The sequence below is a fragment of the Elephantulus edwardii genome, unplaced genomic scaffold (genome assembly GCF_000299155.1).
Source record: "Elephantulus edwardii isolate Elephantulus edwardi_28Jun2011 unplaced genomic scaffold, EleEdw1.0 scaffold00349, whole genome shotgun sequence".
NCBI classification, from domain to species: domain Eukaryota; kingdom Metazoa; phylum Chordata; class Mammalia; order Macroscelidea; family Macroscelididae; genus Elephantulus; species Elephantulus edwardii.
Window position 1 is genome coordinate 52,132 of NW_006400099.1, and position 8,178 is coordinate 60,309.

General features: G+C 40.9%; 1 pseudogene; it reads left to right on the forward strand.

The window, feature by feature from the left end:
- Nucleotides 1–594: 594 nt before the first annotated feature.
- LOC102857652 lies at nt 595–829 on the forward strand (annotated as a pseudogene).
- Nucleotides 830–8,178: the final 7,349 nt, after the last annotated feature.

An 8,178-nucleotide genomic window follows, 5' to 3' on the forward strand; every position in this document is an offset into this window, starting at 1 on the left:
ATAAATAATGTATACTGAATTGAAACAGATGAGGGAGAAAACTGTTTAAAAGGGATGTGATTAGGTATTATTGTTATGACAGGAGTCCTGAACGAAGGCTGCATAGTGGAGTGGACCTGGGTGGAGGGATTGTAAAACAATGAAAGAATTTTTCTTTTACTTTTCAAAGAGAAGAGTGTACTGGGGGAGGGGTGGGCAGGGAGAAAAGTGCAAAAATGGATGAATGAAATCCAACGTCTCTGTAAATTTTCATTAAAATTGATAATAACAATAAAAAATGAAAAAAATAATAAAAAGAAACCCAGTGGAGGGTCAGCTACAATTGAGTTCAGACTCAATCACAAGGGGTTTCAGTTTTGAATAAACAGTACTGGATTTTAAATAAAATTTATAAATACAAAATCTGATTTTGCGAGAATTATTAATTTGGTTTTGTTTCCAATTATTCTGTCCTTTTCTTTCTACTGATATTGTTTATTATATATTCAGCGGGTTGCATCTATCAGCTCTTAAGAAAGATAGAAGTTGGGGTTAGACGGGAGGAGACGGAGGGATGTGATGGGGGGCATTTGCCATCCTGCTGGCTCAGGGGCAATGGCGGTGTTTCACAAAGAGGTGGAGATATGATGAGGACTCGGAGCCGTACGTCTACCCCTGCCCGTGTGGTGACAGCTTCTATATCACCAAGGACGATTTGGAGAATGGGGAAGAGGTGGCGACGTATCCCAGCTGCTATCTCATTATAAAAGTGATCTATGACAAAGACCAGTTTATGTGTGGAAAGACAGTCCCAGCCCCTTCAGCCAACACAGAATAAATTAAATGCTGAAGAAGACGCTCAGAATCCAAATCCAGAACACTTGAGAATGAGCCAACAGCGGCTTCTTCCTGGGGACAGCTTTTGTGGCTTGCTGTGTCATCAGAGCGGACTCCTGCGCGGACAGCGACATTCCTCTTCAATAAAGGAGCCTCCGTGACATGAAATGCATCAGTTTTGATTTTTGGATTGCGAGTGTTCTTCATTTTCCACCTGAACTTTAAGGGAAGATGGTGAATTTTAAAGAAATCAGGGCTTCCTTTGCCTGTGTTTCATCATTTTTATATCTTAAATATAATCAATATCCGATGACAGCATCACTTATCTCAAGGTCATGAGTATTCCTTGACAAGAGAAGGGATTGGCCTTTGGGCTTGGCAACCAAGATTATTAGAATTCACACTTTGGTGACGTATAACTTCACCTCTGTGACATGTGACTTCACCTTCCCTGTTCAGAACTTCGGAATACTTGCTTTCTTGGCAGAACTGCTCTTCTAGTTTCCTCCCCTCTCCCCTAACCAGTCCTCTCGGCCTTGTTGTCATTGAAAGGCCTGCATTCTGATATGTGTGCCACCCGTTAGACTTCAGATGTATAGGGCAGTCCTTGGGATAACCCAGAGGCACCATCAAGTCAGTTCCTAAAACACCTTTTTTTCTACAGCATAAATCAAAACACCTGATGGAATTCTTGGTGACATTATTACTGATAATGAACAATAAAATTAATTATAACTCCAGGAAACTTAGGAATGTAAGATGACTTTAAGGAGGGGGGGAAAACCCCAGATAGAGATAGAGATAGAGATAGAGATAGAGATAGAGATAGAGATAGAGATAGAGATAGAGATAGAGAGATATATATACTTTTAGAAATACCAAGTGCTAAGTTTTGGATAATCTTCAGTAGAATCTTGCTTGCATGTGAAATCAATGACACTGTTCTGTAGTTTCCACACTCAGTTGGGTCACCTTTCTTTGGAATGGGAACAAATATAGATCTCTTCCAGTCAGTTGGCCAAGTGGTTCTTCTCCAGATTTCTTGACACAACTTGGTGAGCACATCCAGGGCAACATCTGTTATCTGAAATACTTCAATTGGTATACCATCTATTCCTGGGGCCTTATTTTTTGCTATTTCCTTCAAAGCAGCTTGAACTTCTTCCTTCATCACCATAGGCTCTTGTTCATATGTTATTTCATTTAATTCTTCTGTATCTGCCAATTCCTTTCTATACAATGACTCAGTATATTCCTTCCATCTTCTTTTAATACTTCCTGGATCATTTAATATTCTGCCCAAATGCATTCCATTTCTTTCTAAACAATGTCCAGTTTTCCTACATTCATGCTTCTCACTTTCCATGTTCTAATCACTAGTGCCTGCTTACAGGTGTTCCTTCTTCTCTGTAGTTCCGTTTCTAAGATCTCAGTCTCAATTACCATGTCTGCTAGTCCAAGCAATAGTCTAAGTGTGCTCTACTGTACATAGGGTTTTCGAAGGCCTGTCTTTTCGGAAGTGGATGGCCAATCCTTCTTCCTAGTCTGTCTCAATCTTTAAATATATATAATAGTATCTGACAGACAAGCATTCCACAGAAAAGAACCGACGAAAGACAATTGTGCAGTTATAACGATTGTTGCTGTTGTGTGCCGTCGAGTAACCTGTGACTCATAGCAACCCTATGTACAACAGCCCTAAACCCTGCTCTATCCTGTGCCAATCTTATTGCCTCTGATACAACTACCCCCACTACCCCAATCACCGAATCAATCCATCTCATTGAAGGTCTTTCACTCTTGCACTGTCCCTCCATCCTCCCAAGCATGACGTCCCTCTCCAAAGACTGATCCAGCCTTGCAACATGTCCAAAGTAGGACAGACGAAGCTTCAGAATCTTTGCCTCCAAGAGCAGCCTGGCCTCACCCTCTCTAGGACAAACCTGTTTGTTTTCCTAGCAGTCCATGTTATATTCAATACTCTTCTCCAGCACCATAGCCCCAAAGACATCAATTCTCCTATCATCGCTAGTCATTGTCCAGCTTTCTGATGCATAGCAAGTAATTGCAAATACCATGGCTTGTATTAAGCATTCTTTAGTCTCCAGACTGACATTGTTGCTCTTCACTACTTTGGGGAAGTTTTTACTCTGACAGCAGACTTTCCCAATGCAATCTGTCTTTTAATTTCCGGGCTTCTGGTACCAAGAATGTTGATTGCAGAGCCAAGTAAACTGAAGCTTGAACAATCTCAATCTCTTCACCATCTATCATGATGTTGTCAATCGTCCCAGTGGTGAGAATATTTGTTCTCTTGATGTTGAGCTTCAATACATATTGAAGGTTGCAGTCCTTGACCTTCTGCAGCAAGCACTTCAGGTCCTCCTCAGTTTCAGCAAGCAGGTTTGTGTCATCTGCATAACGCAGATTATTGATGAATCCACTTCCAATCCTGATGCCACATTTCTCCTCATAGAGTCCAGCCTCCGAGATAGTCGGTTCCACATATAGACTGAAAAGATATTGAGATAGGACCCATCCTTGGTATACACTCCTCCCAATTTTGAACCATGAAGTGTTTCCTTACTCTGTTCTGACGACTGCCTCCTGGTCCAAGTATAGGTTTCACATAAGCACAATCCAGTGTTCTGGAATTCCCATTCTTCTTAAAGTCAGCCACAGTTTGTTGTGTGATCTACAGTCAAATGCCTTTGCAATGTCAACGAAACACAGATAGACATTCCTCTAGTACTTTCTGCTTTCATCGAAGATCCATCTAACATTAGGCATAATATCCATAGCACCACTGCTTCTTCTAAACCCATCCTGTACTTCTGGCAGTTCTCTCTTGATGTGCTATTCCAGTCATTTTTGGATAATCTTCAACAGAATCTTGCTTGCATGCGATATCAATGATATTGTTGGATAATTTCCACACTCTGTAGAATCACCTTTCTTTGGAATGGGAACAAATAAATATCTCTTCCAGTCAGTTGGACAGGTGGTTGTCCTCCAGATTTCTTGGCACAACTTGATGAGCACATCCAGGGAAGCATCTGTTTGTTGAAATATGTCAATTGGTATGCCATTAATTCCTGGGGCCTTGTTTTTTGTGACTGACTAGTCAAAGTTAAAGAAGAGTGCAAACAGTAAAGGTGAATCTAGAGTATAACAGGAATCAAGCAAGATGAAGTAATCCCCAATGTCTAACAGAGTGGATAATACATACTGTGAATAATGTATTCCAAAATAACTATGGATAATATCCTCCCATGTGATTCAAAGTTTCTGAAAACCTGCTTGAAGGTCAGGTATGAGTTGGTTCCAACTTTATGGTACATAATGACAACCACAATAAACTAGGCGTGTCCTAATCATCTTTCCAGCGAACTCTGACGGTCTAATGGTAAGAAGCTATGCCACAATCCCAAAAACACAATTCAAATCTACCAGATGCTCAGCAGGAGAAGAATGGTTAATCTCCTCCTGTGCCTTTGAAAACTAGCTAGAGGGTAAACTATGAGTCAGTTCAGACTCAACGGCATACTACAACAATCATTTTTCTATATCCAACTTACAAAACCTCACTGCTGTGTATTCTAACTCATAGTAACCATCCAAAGGGTATCCAAGGCTGTAAATTGTACGGCAGCAGAACGGGAGGGCAGGAAAGAAGGGGAGAGTCTGCCTACCTTCTTCCTTAGAGCTGTCAGTGCATTTAAATCACCATAGGTATGCAGCACATGGGTTAGCAGTATAACTTGCTCTATATTATACTACTAGAGCTCTCAAGATTTCAATATAATAATCCTTTTTCTTGTTAATGAAATACAATTTTTTAAACTATCTCCATGGAATCTTATTTATGTTTCCCTCTTCCAGATAGATGTGTGTGTGTATTCGGACAATGAAAAAAAGAACAAAGAAGTGATGATGCCTTTGTATTGAGGTATTGACAATGAATATTGAATATATCATGGACTTTCATTGAACAAACAAGGCTGTCTTGGATGACTCTTTAGTTAGAATGTTCTCTAGTAATGAGTTACCAAATTATATATTTGCTTCCTCAGTTTGGAAACATCTCCTTACTACTTCTATCCAACTTTTGTCACAGCACTACAGCTTATTACAACAAACTACTAAATCATTTCCTCATTTCCTATCTCTGTCTCCTCAAATCCACACTTTATCCACTATAGTCAGCTTCCTATACATTCACTAGGGAACTCTGGTGACCTAATGGTAAGGAGCTGTGCTGCCAACTCAAAGGCACATGTTTCTAATTACATAATAACAACATATATTCATTAATTAACTTTCCTTCTTAAACATATTCATTGGCTCTTCACTCTGCTCAGGAAGAAAAGAAAATCCTTAAATATCTCTCACTGGTTTTCATAACCTTCCAAAGTTTGGCCAAATATGGTTGTCCAATTCTAACACCCAACACAAACCCTGCTGGGTTTTCCAATATTGTGAGGTCAATTAAATGTCTACTTTCTAATACATTCCAATGGTTGGACTGTATCTCTTCTCTACATAATTAAATCTATCCGTCCATTAAAATCCAGCTCTTGCTCCTTCTCTTCTTCCAAGATATGGCTCATTTTTCATTCCTTGTATCTATATTCTTAGTATTCTCCCTTATGATTTTCAAAGAACTACGAAAATATATTAACTTCAAATATGAATAGAATAGGGAGCTTTGGTGGCCTAGTGGTAAGAAACTGCACTGTAATCCCAAAGGTACGCTGTTCAAATTCACGAGCTGCTTCATGGGAGAAAGATGGGAAATTTCCTCCCATGAGATTCGAAGGTACACAACAACAACAATAGATAGAATGAGGTCCCAAGCTTAAAAGTTGTTAGCAAATGTCCTACTCAATTCAGATAACAGAAATAGACATAAACACTTTGGTTTTGTATGTAGTCATTTCATGACAAATATTTTAGACACTGTTTTCTAAACCCTGCATATACTTGGCTTAATTTCTAGTTGCAAAGCAAACCTGTATGTTCAAAACAGAAAAAAAATTTTGGAATTGTCGTCACATATTCTTAGTTAGCCACATTTAAATTGGTGTTATTATGTGTTATCAAGTCATAAACAATTCATTGTTGACCTTCCATCAGGTTTTCAAAGGCTGTATATTGCATGGGAAGTTACTTCCCATCTTTCTCTCCCAGAGAAGCTGGTGGACTGGAATTACATAGTTTTGGGTTTGCAGAGGAACTTCTTACCATTAGGACACCAGAGTGCCCTAACATCTAAATTAGGGTTTGTTGTTGTAGTTATGTGCCGTCGAGTCGCTTGCGACTCATAGGGACCCTAAGTACAACAGCCCTAAACCCTGCTCTATCCTGTGCCAATCTCATTGTCTCTGACACACTCATCCCGATTACCCCAGTCGCTGAATCAATCCACCTCATAGAGGGCCTTCCCCTCTGCGCCTGACCTCCACATTCCCAAGCATTATGTACTCCCCCAAGTACTGGTCTCTCCTTAAATCGTGACCAAAGTATGTCAGACGAAGCCTCAGAATCCTTGCCTCCAAGGAGCAGCCTGCTTTAACCCTCTCCAGGATAAATCTGTTTGCTTTCTTAGCAGTCTATGGTACCCTCAATACTCTTCTCCAACACCACAGCTCAAAGGCATCAACTCTCCTTCTGTCCTCCCTAGTCATTGTCCAACTCTCTGATGCATAACAAGCGATTGCAAAGACCATGGCCTGTAACAGATGCAACTTAGTCTCCAGAGAGACACCATCGCTCTTCAGTACTTTAGAGAGGTCCCTAACAGCAGACTTTCCCATCGCAATACGGTTTTAAATTTCCTAGCTGCTGGTGCCAAGAGTGTTGATTGTGGAGCCAAGCAGACTAAAGCTGTGAACAATCTCAATGTCTTCACCATCCATCCTGATGCTGCCAATTGGTCCAGTGGTGAGAATCTTTGTCTTCTTAACATTGAGCCTCAATCTATATTGAAGGCTGCAGTCCTTGACCCTCTGCAGCAAGCACTTCAGGTCCTCTTCAGTTCCAGTAAGCAGGGTTGTGTCATCTGCATAATGCAGATTGTTGATAGATCTTCCACCAATCCTGATGCCGCATTTCTCCTCATAGAGCCCAGCCTTGCGGGTGATCTGTTCTGCATATTGGTTGAAAAGGTATGGAGACAGGACACATCCCTGGCGTACACCCTTCCCAATTTTGAACCATGCAGTGTTTCCTTGCTCTGTTCTGACGACTGCCTCTTGGTTCAAGTATAGGTTTCGCGTTAGCATGATCAAGTGTTCTGGGATTCCCATTCTTCTCAGAGTACAGGTAACAGCAGAAGAGCACAAAGGTTGCACGGGACTCGGTCGCGGGACAGTTAGAGAGGGCAGAAAGCAGGCGAAAAAGCAAGATAGCTTAGCTCAGCAGAGCTGAAACCCTGCCCATACACGTAACAGCAGAAGACCCCCAAGGCTGCTTGGGACTCGGTCGCAGGACGTTTAGAGAGGGCAGAAAACAGGCGAAAAAGCAAGACAGCTCAGCTCAGCAGAGCTGAAAATCCTGCCCATACAGGTAATAGTAGAAACTATCAACACACCAGTTCGACAGGACACATCACCTTCGTTCGGGGCACATTACCACTAAACTTAGGAGGCTCTGGTCACAGCATAAGAAACTGTTAGCAGCTGATGAGTCTGGAATCACAAAAGCCAAGGAAGCTTTAGATATAAGCTATCAGATCAAGGGCTGGACAATGGGAGATAGATGTTGAAGGAAGTGGGCAGAAGTGGAGCGGTATCTTGATGGATGGTGGAGCAAAGCAATAAGTGGGTCAAGACACTTGTGCCAAGGGCAGGGAGACAACACCAAAACTAATGGTTAATTCCACATTAAGGGATATATTTTCACTTTTTCTGTAAAATGCTTATCTGTTGGATACTTCTCTAAATCTGAACATTCAGATTAATACACATTAGGAAGAAGGATTGGCCATCCACTTCCAAAATAGCAGGCCTCTGAAAACCCTATGTACCTAATTAGGGTTTATCATTAACAAATCATCAAGTGGATCTGTTTGATATGCATTAATTACTTGAGGGTTCTGAATTATTTCTAAGCTTTATCTAGAAACAAGGAATTGGGTAAATAACCGTGCTATACTTAAGTTTTCCCTTACTTGTTCTGATGGGAACATAATGCATTTAAGTATTCTCATAGTCTATAAGAGTCTGTGATTCATTGTATATGCAAAGGTGTTTGACTATGTGGATCATAACAAACTGTGGCTGACTCTGGGAAGAATGGGAATCCCAGAACACTTGATCATGCTAATGCAAAACCTATACTTGGACCAAGAGGCAGTCATCA